Genomic DNA, 10,000 nt, shown 5'->3' with positions numbered 1-10,000 from the left:
AGAAACTGTGGTGCTGCGTCCGTGAGAGAGTGAAACAGGAAAATTTTCGGTTTTATCAAGCCTGTTGATAAAGTTTGAGTTACCACCGTGAATGATTTGGAAAGCTGACGTTTCGAGTGTTAGCCCTTCGTACGAGCGAATAGAGGAATTGTGGGTGTTGTTGGTTTTTACGCGGGTGTGGAGGAGCTTTGCCATTGGTGGAAATATGGTAACATGAATTTGTGAATAAATTAATGGAATGAGAGGCGTTCATTGATTCTGCGAGGGTAGAGTGTACCTAGTTGAAAGATAAATTTTTGCTCCAGATTCTTGCGGCTTTCTGTGTTCCCGTGGTGTAGGGATAGGCCGCAAATTGTCATGTTGTGGTGGGAGTGATTAGGAAGATTAAAATGTCATCTGTGTCGTTTTTTTCTACATCTCGTAGGTGTTCGCGAAAGCTGTCCTCCAATTTTCTCCCTGTTTCGCCTATATAGGTCTTCTTACATAGTGTGAAAGTTATGCAATAGATGACGTTTGCGGAGATGCATGTCAAGTGGTCAGTGATTTTAACGGATCGATTCGGTCCAGAGATCTTAACCGTGTTAGAAATAAAAGAAATAAGTTTTGAATCGTGTGCGTGTACATTTGAAAGTGCCCGCTTCCTTCTCAGAATTAAATGCGGTCCTAACTAGAAAGTTATCTACGTTTTTGTCGCGTTTGACTGAAAATGGTGGTAGAGGAAATATATGTTTAGTTTTGGGATCGTTGAGGATAATTTTGAAGTTTTGAGAATGGCGTTTTTGACTGCAAGGTTTTAAGGATGGCAGGTGAGAGTGAATGGGATTCTGTTGGTTTCTTCGTTCTGTGACGTTTGTAGGGCGGTCTCTCGATCGATTTCTTGGGCACGATGTTTGCCTGTGGTGACAGCGGAGTCAGGGTAGCCACGTTTTTTGAAAAACTGGCACTTTTCCTCACACTTGCTGTTAAAGTCGGACTCGTCACTACAGAGGCGCCTTAGCCTAAGAAATTGAGAGAATTGGGTGGCATTTTGTACGTGTTGAAGATGAGAGGACGAATGTAGCGAGTAGTTATGGGAATCTGCTGGTTTTTAGTGTAAGCTTGTAGATAAACCGTTGCCGTTGAGTGAAAGTTTAATGTCGAGGAAAGGAAGTGAATTTTAGGAAATTTCCCAGGTGTATTTTAGAGCCGGATGGAAAGAATTGACTGATTAAGTAATGAATTGGTTGAGTTCCGCTTTGCTGGATGAAGTAGCACCGACACAGTCATCGATGAAACGTTTGTAAAGATCACGTTTTGGTCCGTTGTAATTAGAGAAAAATTCGTTTTCGATATAGCATACGGTTGGCGTAGCTAGGTCCCATTTTGGTTCCCATTGCAACACCGTTGATTTGTTTGTAGTAGCTGTTGCCAAATGAAAAACAGTTGAGTGTGAGAACCAGTTCTGCCAGACGAAGTAAGGTTTCCGAGCTCGGTTTTTTTAACAGGACGTTGGTTCAAAAAATGTATGAGTGCTTGGAGGCCTTTATTTTTGGGAATTACGGTGTATAAAGATGTGATGTCCATAGTGAGAATGATTTTGTTTTCGCCCGAGAAATTGAAAGTACGGAACATATCAAGTGCATGGCTGCTGTCTTTGATTTAGGAAGGTAGTGACTTGACTATGGGTGTCATGATTTTGTCTAAATAGCTCGAGATAAGTTCAGTTGGGCAACTGATCCTGAAACAATTGGACGCCCTGGGTTGTTGGGTTTGTGAATTTTTGATTTGAAATAAATGCATAAGGTCCTAGGAGTATTGAAGATGAGATTTTGGGCGGTGACTGATAGTTCTTGTTTGGTTATGAGTTCCTGAATGGTTTCTTTGACAATTTTTTGGTTGGCGGAAGTTAGGTCTTTGTTGACTTTGGTGTAAAAAGCGGTGTCCGAAAGTTGCCGAATTGCTTCTTGTTGGTAGAGGTCGGTGCGCCAAAGGACTCAGTATTGCGCCGCCTTTGTCGGCTGCTTTGATCACGAGGCTATTCCTTTTTTTTAGATTTATGAGAGCAGGCCATTCTTCTTTAGAAAGATTGGAAAGTTTGGTGTTGCGATTGAAGTTTAGTTTATGAAGATCATGGCGGCATTTTTTGGTGAAAAAGTCTAAATTGATGCGAATTGGCTCTCTTGCGGAGTCCATTTTTAAGCATGGTTAGTGTTTCAAAAACGCCTTTTTCTGTAGTGTCGGATTGGTCTTCTTTTTCATGGAAAAATAATGCTTTTAGTTGGACGCGGCGAAGAAACTTTTCGACATCTTGTTTGGTTGAGAATTCGTCGGTTTTTTTTTGGTTATAGTGACAAAGTTAAGGCCTTTGCTAAGAACAGATTTTTCAGCGTCCGAAGGTGGTAGATTTTGTGGAATTTTGACTGCAGTGTTATGGTTTTGGTTTTCGAGGTGTTGCTCTGTTTTCTTGAGGATTCGTAAGTTTTTCTAGCTTGTTGTTCTTAGTTTGTTCTAAATGGTTGAAGAGTTTGGAGTTGAGAGCCTGGATTTTGATGCAAGTAGATCACAGTAAGACTGAAGGACATGCAATGGAAAGCCGAGAGCGACATTCGATGACAAGTTGCTTGTTCAATTCGTTGCGTTTAGAGCACATGGCTCTGATCGTAATTCTCATGATGTTGCGTGAAAAAGTGTTTTGGGCTCGCTTAATTTCGTGAAGGTATTTTTGGTTGAAATTGGAAACATTGGAGAAAGTAGACGCGTAGAAATTCGAACGCAAACCTTTGAAACTTACTCTTTGGCCAGAGGGCCAATTCGCATCAATAGATGCCTCCAAGCACTCAAATATTTTTCAACCATAGTCCTGTTAAGAAACCGAGCTCGGAAACCTTACTTCGTCTGGCTGAACTGGTTTTCACACTCAATTGCTTTTCATTTGGCAACAGCTACTACAAACCAATCAACGGTGTTGCAATGGGAGCCAAAATGGGATCTAGCTACACCAATCTTTTCGTAGGTTACCCTGACTCCGCTGTCACCACAGGCAAACATCGTGCCCAAGTAATCGATCGAGAGAACGCCCTACAAGCGTCGCCGAACGAAGAAACCAATAGAATTCCATTCACTTTCACCTACCATCCTTAAAACCTTGCAGTCAAAAATGTCATTCTCAAAAACTTCAAAATTCTCCGCAATGATCCCAAAACTAAACATATATTTCCTCTACCACCATTTCAGTCAAACGCGACAAAAACATAGGTAACTTTAGGAGCTCATTTAATTCTGACAAGGAAGCGGGAACTTTCAAATGTACACGCACACGATTCAAAACTTATTTTTTATTTCACAGGACCGAATCGATCCGTTAAAATCACTGATCACTTCACGTGCATCTCCGCAAACGTCATCTATTGCATAAGTTGCACACTATGTAAGAAGACCTATATAGGCGAAACAGGGAGAAAATTGGCGGACAGCTTTCGCGAACACCTACGAGATGTAGAAAAAAACGAAACAGATGCCATTTTAATCTTCCTAATCACTCCCACCACAACATGACAATTTGCGGCCTATCCCTACACCACGGGAACACAGAAAGCCACAAGAATTTGGAGCAAAAATTCATCTTTCAACTAGGTACACTCTACCCTCGCAGAATCAATGAACGCCTCTCATACCATTAATTTCATGTTACCATATTACCACCAATGGCAAAGCTCCTCCACACCCACATGAAAACCAACAACACCCACAATTCCTCTATTCTCCCTGAAGAAGGTCTAAAGTTCGAAACGTCATCTTTCCAAATGTTCACGGTGGTAATTCGACCTTTATCAACAGGTTTGATAAAACCAAAAATTGTCCTGTTACAATAATTTGCATTTGATAATGGTGAGAGGGCGTCGCCGAAGCAATTTTTCCTTTCGTAAACAAGCGATGCCATTAAGTGTGTCGTTTGCAAATGAGGAAAAATATAGTTAATCTAGGACTAGATTAGCAGCGTATGGCACATTGAATTATAAAAAAAGATAAGAAAAAACCTTGGAAAAAAAATTTAAAAAATTAGAAACAATTAATGGAATGATGTCGAGTTCGGTTTATTGACTTGGAGCAGTTTACTTAACCTCTGCACTACCGAAACAACAACAACCTCAGAGTGCCAATTTTAACGGTATTTAAATGAAGCTAATCCTAACAATTTATTGAACGCTAACGGAATAAAAAGGCTTGGTTAGTAAGAATGACATTGACCATCAAAATTGGCATGGAAAAGGAAATTAGCGTTGCCGAAACGTCATGTTTCTATCTTGCTACTCTTTAGTGTAAAGTGACCTCTTAGTGTGATGCAAACTAGCGCCGTATCGCGCGTGGCTGCCACGATTATCATCTATGCTTGAGGCGAGAAGAAAATAAACGATAGCCTCCGAGAATAGCAGAAGACAAATCCAAATCTTAGCTTGATAAAGCGATTAGAAGTTTCGTTTGCTCATACGACTACGTGTTCGCCATTCTGTTCAATTACGCTGCACTGTATTTACTTCAAATGACCCCCCTTGATCGAGGTTGTTTGAAATAATTCTAATCCTATTATAATCACGTACTGTCATTAGTTTGTGTGTGAACCAATTTCAAACTTAATTGGATTATAATTCGATCACAATCGAGGCCTAATGTGAACAGGGCTCTAGTTTAATTTCGTCAGTTTTCAGATTCGATTTTCGCAGTCCCTCGTTTCATCCAGTCATAAGCAGAGCCTTTCTTTTGCTTGCTCGATTTTGGCGTTCTCGAGAAAGGCTCTGCATGAATCGAGTAAGATCTTTATTGAATATGCGCTGCATGTTGCCAGGATACAGTCTCGAACCCAAGCCTAATATGCCAGATCTCGCCGCCATCTTGGTTTTTCATGGTACAGCGGGCTCAATTATAACCATCGGTTTTGTCACTAAACGGACGCTCGCACTGGAAAAACCGGTTTGACGAGAGAAAACAAGATTGACTAGTCCAGAAGCTCGGGCTGCGGCGGCTTCAAAGAGTTGACGCGATTCGGGCAGAGCCTACTTTTCTCCTCCTCAGTAAAGAAAAAGACAAAAGGAGGCTCTGCTCGCAGGGTGAAATTGCCCGAGTCGCGCAGCGACGAGGGCAATTTCAGCAACTTCTGAAAACACAAGTGATATTAATCCTTAATTTTACGAGGACCCATTGCGATTACTTGTTAATAACAAAGAGGGCAAAATTTTCTTAACACTGTTGAGGCACCTCGAAAAACAGACAGCTAATCGGAAACACTCGTTCGCTCGGAAGCAAAACAACTGACAAACAGACAAGCAAGTCAACTTGTTCTTTGCGTCCAAAACGAGTATAGATGATTGTTATTTACATCCACTCGAGAGGAAAATACGAGTTTCATTCGTGAACAACTGTAACAACGATTAAACCAAATGTTAAGCCTCCATTTATTTTATTCACCTGTGCTGTAGAGGTTTTTACCACTTGCAAATACGCATCCGTAAACATAGCAAACGGTTTGTCCTAAGAAATCCACCAAATTTGAGGTACTCGTTCCTCCTGTCAATGGCAAATTGTTCTGTGATCTTTTTTGTTGAGGTGCAAGATGTCGTGGTAAACTGAAAGCCCTTGACGAAAGGAATCATTTTGTTTTTCAACCACACAATCCCGCTACGCCGGGCGCCATGTAAGCCGATCCAAGTTTTAAGTTTTTCTCGAAAAAAACCTTTTGCCCTTCTTCTTGTCACTCGAAAATTCAAATTTCAGATCATCTTTTAAAGCCAATTCTTAATCTTTATGCCTTTTCGGCGAATGCAGCTCGAATTAAAAGACAAACTTCGATGAAGACGAAGTTGTTTTGCTCAAACAGAAGAAACCAACTGAATGTGGAAGACGTACGTTCAGCCAATCAGGAGCGAGAATTTTTGGCGCTCGACCAATCGTGAGCGAGTAATTTTGCCCTCTTCTCAAGCAAAATTAAGAAAAATACCCTCTTCATTGACCAATCAGCATTCAGTAATTTTGCCCTCTTTGTTATTAAGTTTGAAACCGACACTATATTGCAAAGACGGACGGTGTCGCGCAAAAGAACTTTTAAACATCAAATAGACAAATTGTGTTTTGTGATGTACTTATGGCTTTTGCGTGTTGTTTGCTATGTATATAATTAAAGTAGCACGTACTACATGAACATTCTAGTATGCAGTTTTAATTAAAATCAGTGTCATGTACGAGAAAAATGGTGGTCGGATCACTGGTTTTGAAGCCCCTAGGCCTCGGTGACCAAAATTTCTCAGAAAGGAATTGAGTTACTTTATAGGAAAAATACCCTAATCGTTTGTCAGGTGTAATTTGCTTGAAAATGTTGTAGATATGCTTACATAAATAGGTTATGGCACTGCTGTACAAACAAGAGTTCGATAAAGCGATCAATTTTGCACAGGTCTGAGTGACAGAATCTCCAGCATCTATTATCAACACAATTATGCTTACCTTTGCTCCTTGATAACGAAGCTTAATTTTTTCTCCAAATAATTGTGCGGGCAGGTATGTCTACGATTTTAACCCGCGCATTAATGGCATTCATCCCGCTTTGCAAAGACTCAGTATAAATTTTTGGGAAGATGATACATAACAAAGCAATTCAAGAAAATCCAATTCAATTGAAATTTGCAGTTATATACCGATCGCGAGGGGTCGAACGAGGCCAAAGAAATTCCTTCGTCACTACGTTATTCCAAGGCTCCCAGGTCATTTGTTCCCAACACGCCCTGATGGCAAATAGCTGTGATATAATTGCCAATTGTTGAGGCAGAAACAACCAAGTTTGGCCTGTTCACACCAAATCTACATAATGCAAAACTGTAACTCAGTGGAAAAGCTTAAAGTAAAAGTTATAATTCGAGACTAACAAACCTCATCGTGGCTTAGAGATCTGCGTTACTTACGCTACACCAATATGTTTTAAAGCAGTTTGGCTTAAACATCGGTTTTTTGTAAGCAGGTTAAACGTATTGGTTGAATCGTATATAGTTGACAACACCATCATGATTATAAATGCTTTCAAGGTGATAGCAATGGGCGCACAATTACGCCGCCCAAAATTCAACTCTACGATGTAGCATTCTGTCACAGTAAACAAGCAAGGCTCACCTTTTACCGCGAAGTGTTTCAGATTTTTTCCGTCGTTCAATACTGCGGCTTGCAGATATCCTAGGGAGTGCCGCCAACGTGACTTAGTCAACAATGACCCCAAAGTGAGCTTCATCGCCTTTACTGCCAGACGTTCTCCAAATATTTGATAATGATTGGCTACAGTTCACTAATCACAAACGGTGGAACGCAGAACGAATTCCTGGAAGCTTGATCTCTCTGTCCCTACCTATCACAGTAAACACCCGCATACGAAAACCTATTATTTCGCGGTTCAGGATGATCAAGTTCTTATTTATAGGGTGTTCATTGAGAAATCAGCCTGAAAATATCCTTAAAACTTGTTCCAGAAATACTATGCATTTTACCGTGACATCAGTAGTGCCGGTTGAATTAAAAAACAATGTTTTACTTACACTAAGAAATATATTTCGAATTAAAAAATACTATTACTAATATAAGTAATCATTTATTAACAAATAAAAAGTCAACTTCAAGTTGTTAAGTACTTTTAACATTCCTTCTCAAGACTAGGAGCGGCTGCCTCTCCCCACACCCCATAGTACTTTAATATGAGTTACTTTGCTTTCTTAATCTGGTTTTCACTTGCACGCGAGCAAAAGCGCAAGTACAGGCGTAAGCAGCTTATGCAAGTGAAAACGAACTTCGACATAATCGGCATCATAATCAACCACGGCAATCGCCATTTTGTTCAAATGCTCAGACGCAGGGAATCTGGAACGAGTGCTTTAACTGGCCAGACGTAGCAAATTTCCTTGTACTTATGGTGCGTTTCGTTTTCACTCGACGCAAGCGAACGCAAGAATAAGCGCAAACACAAGGAAAAGGAAAAAATTTGATCCTTAAATTTTGGGTGCGTGCGTCAACCCCGTTTTCATGGTGAAAGAAGCGCTCTTATGGTTTGGGCTTGTGCTAGCATCGCTAGTGAAAAACAGGCTTTATTCTGGCACCCTCTTTCTCCTTATATATAAGCATAAAAGTACTTAGCGGCGGCCGAGGCCAAGCCTCGAAAATTTGAAAGTCAAACTTATAAATTGTAGCTTGAGCTGAATCCCAAAGGAGGAAACTTGTGTAAAGAAAACCCACGTGCAAACAGTCTTCCATGTCCAGATGATTGATGTGAGTAATTTTGTGCAAACGAGGCATGGTGGTGAATTGTTGAGCATATTCCTCACCAGTTGTGTACAACAGCACGACCATCGTCCGTGGTCATGATCGATTATGCCCTCGAATTTTCATGCGGCAACGTTTCGCCCTTGAACCGCGAAAACGGAATCGAATCCTACACTATATTGCAAAGACGGAAGTGTCGCGCAAAAGAACTTTTAAACATAAAATAGACAAATTGTGTTTTGTGGTGTACTTCAATGGCTTTTGCATGTTTTTCGCTATATATATAATTAAAGTAGCACGTACTACATGAACATTCTAGTGTGCAGTTTTTATTAAAACTAGACCCTCCTTGAGGGTACACTGGGTTGTGTATGGTTCGTGCACCTTTCCAGAAATTTTTTTCTAGTTGGGGGGTCATTAAGACCATTTAAGGGGTCACCCAGAAGTCATACCAGCAGAGGCCCTTTGGCTTACAGGTCCTCACACGTTCTTACGACGAAACAGATCCTTTTCTGAGGTTAAAAACCTGGCTACCGGCCTATTAATTAATCATTTGTCAGAAAGAAGAAATTCCTTTCCTTTTTAGAAAAAACAGACACGCAGTGCTTATGTGTGGTAGTGAAGTAACACAGCGATTTATTCCATATAAAATGTCAACTGGGCTATGTGTTGTCTTCCAGGAGATTCAATTGCAAGTTGTCCTTGCGTAGTATGTGAGCTCTTATAGTGCAGGATATTGTTTTGGTGTTGTCTATCATTGTAGTGCCATGGTAGAAGTCTTGGGTAAATAGCCTGAGAAGACATGTAGTTACTAGCAAAGTTCTGAACCCAGAATCCAAAGATTGAAGAAAATAAATGGGAAGTGAGAAACATTGGCTTCAGGGCTGACATGTTGATAATTTTCAAGCTCTCTCACAACTTCTCTCACCACAAGTTTAAGCGTGCCCTCTGAGCATCTGACAGCTTTGTAATACTAAAGTTTACTAAAGTTAAACCCTGTTTAGTATCTGGATGGGCGACCTCAAACATATACCCCTTCGTAAAACAGAGGCATTGGACCGAAAATACTATTAACGCTAACAAATGCGAACTCAGCAAGGTGCAGATTTTCTTAGCTTGCTTTATGCAAAAACAAATATTGATGCAAAAGTAAATTGATACACAGTTTTTAGAAAGAGCAGAAGGAAGTTTTTTTTTTTTTTTTTTTTTTTTTTAATTAATTAATTAATTTATTCCACACACACACACACACAAAACAAACAACTTACTTACAGGATAGACATATTAATTTTACATATTTACAGTAAAACAGTATACATTGCTTCCCATACTGAAAAGGAAATCAAGGCATTAAAGTTTACGGGCTGTCGGTTGCAAGGCTGTTGTGAAAAGGCGATGAAGGATTTGTTGGTTTAGGGACTTATCAAAATAAAAGAAGCAAGAAAAAAGAACGGTTTTCTAAATTAAAGTTTTCAGTAGTTCCCACTTCGTTTGTAAGGTGCCCGCACCCTTTTGTTCAAATAGATAGGTCGACTTAAGACATCAGTGAAAAAGCCTTCTACCTTTGGTAGCGTTTTATTGCTTTTACAAATCCAGAAATAATGTCTTGCCAACAGGAGGCAAAAATTCATTTGACAGTGATTTTTGGAGGAGTCTGGCATCAAACCGTAATGCTTTAAGAAGATTGAATTGGTAGTTTTCTGGAATAATCTGAGACGAAATAAAGCGTTGT

General features: G+C 40.1%; 1 protein-coding gene across 1 annotated transcript in view; it reads right to left on the bottom strand.

Moving 5' to 3' along the window:
• The window catches only part of LOC138042333 (uncharacterized), a 46,076-nt gene extending 38,822 nt beyond the window's left edge, over positions 1-7,254 (bottom strand). Inside the window, exon 1 of the mRNA XM_068888187.1 lies at positions 7,135-7,254. The gene's annotated coding sequence lies outside the window, so the exon portion shown is untranslated. The remainder of the gene's footprint in view (positions 1-7,134) is intronic.
• Between the last annotated feature and the right edge of the window lie 2,746 nt (positions 7,255-10,000).

This window comes from Montipora capricornis, chromosome 3 (genome assembly GCF_036669925.1).
Source record: "Montipora capricornis isolate CH-2021 chromosome 3, ASM3666992v2, whole genome shotgun sequence".
Lineage (NCBI taxonomy): Eukaryota > Metazoa > Cnidaria > Anthozoa > Scleractinia > Acroporidae > Montipora > Montipora capricornis.
Note: the sequence above shows the minus strand (reverse complement) of the source record. Positions and strands in the feature narration are given on the sequence as shown.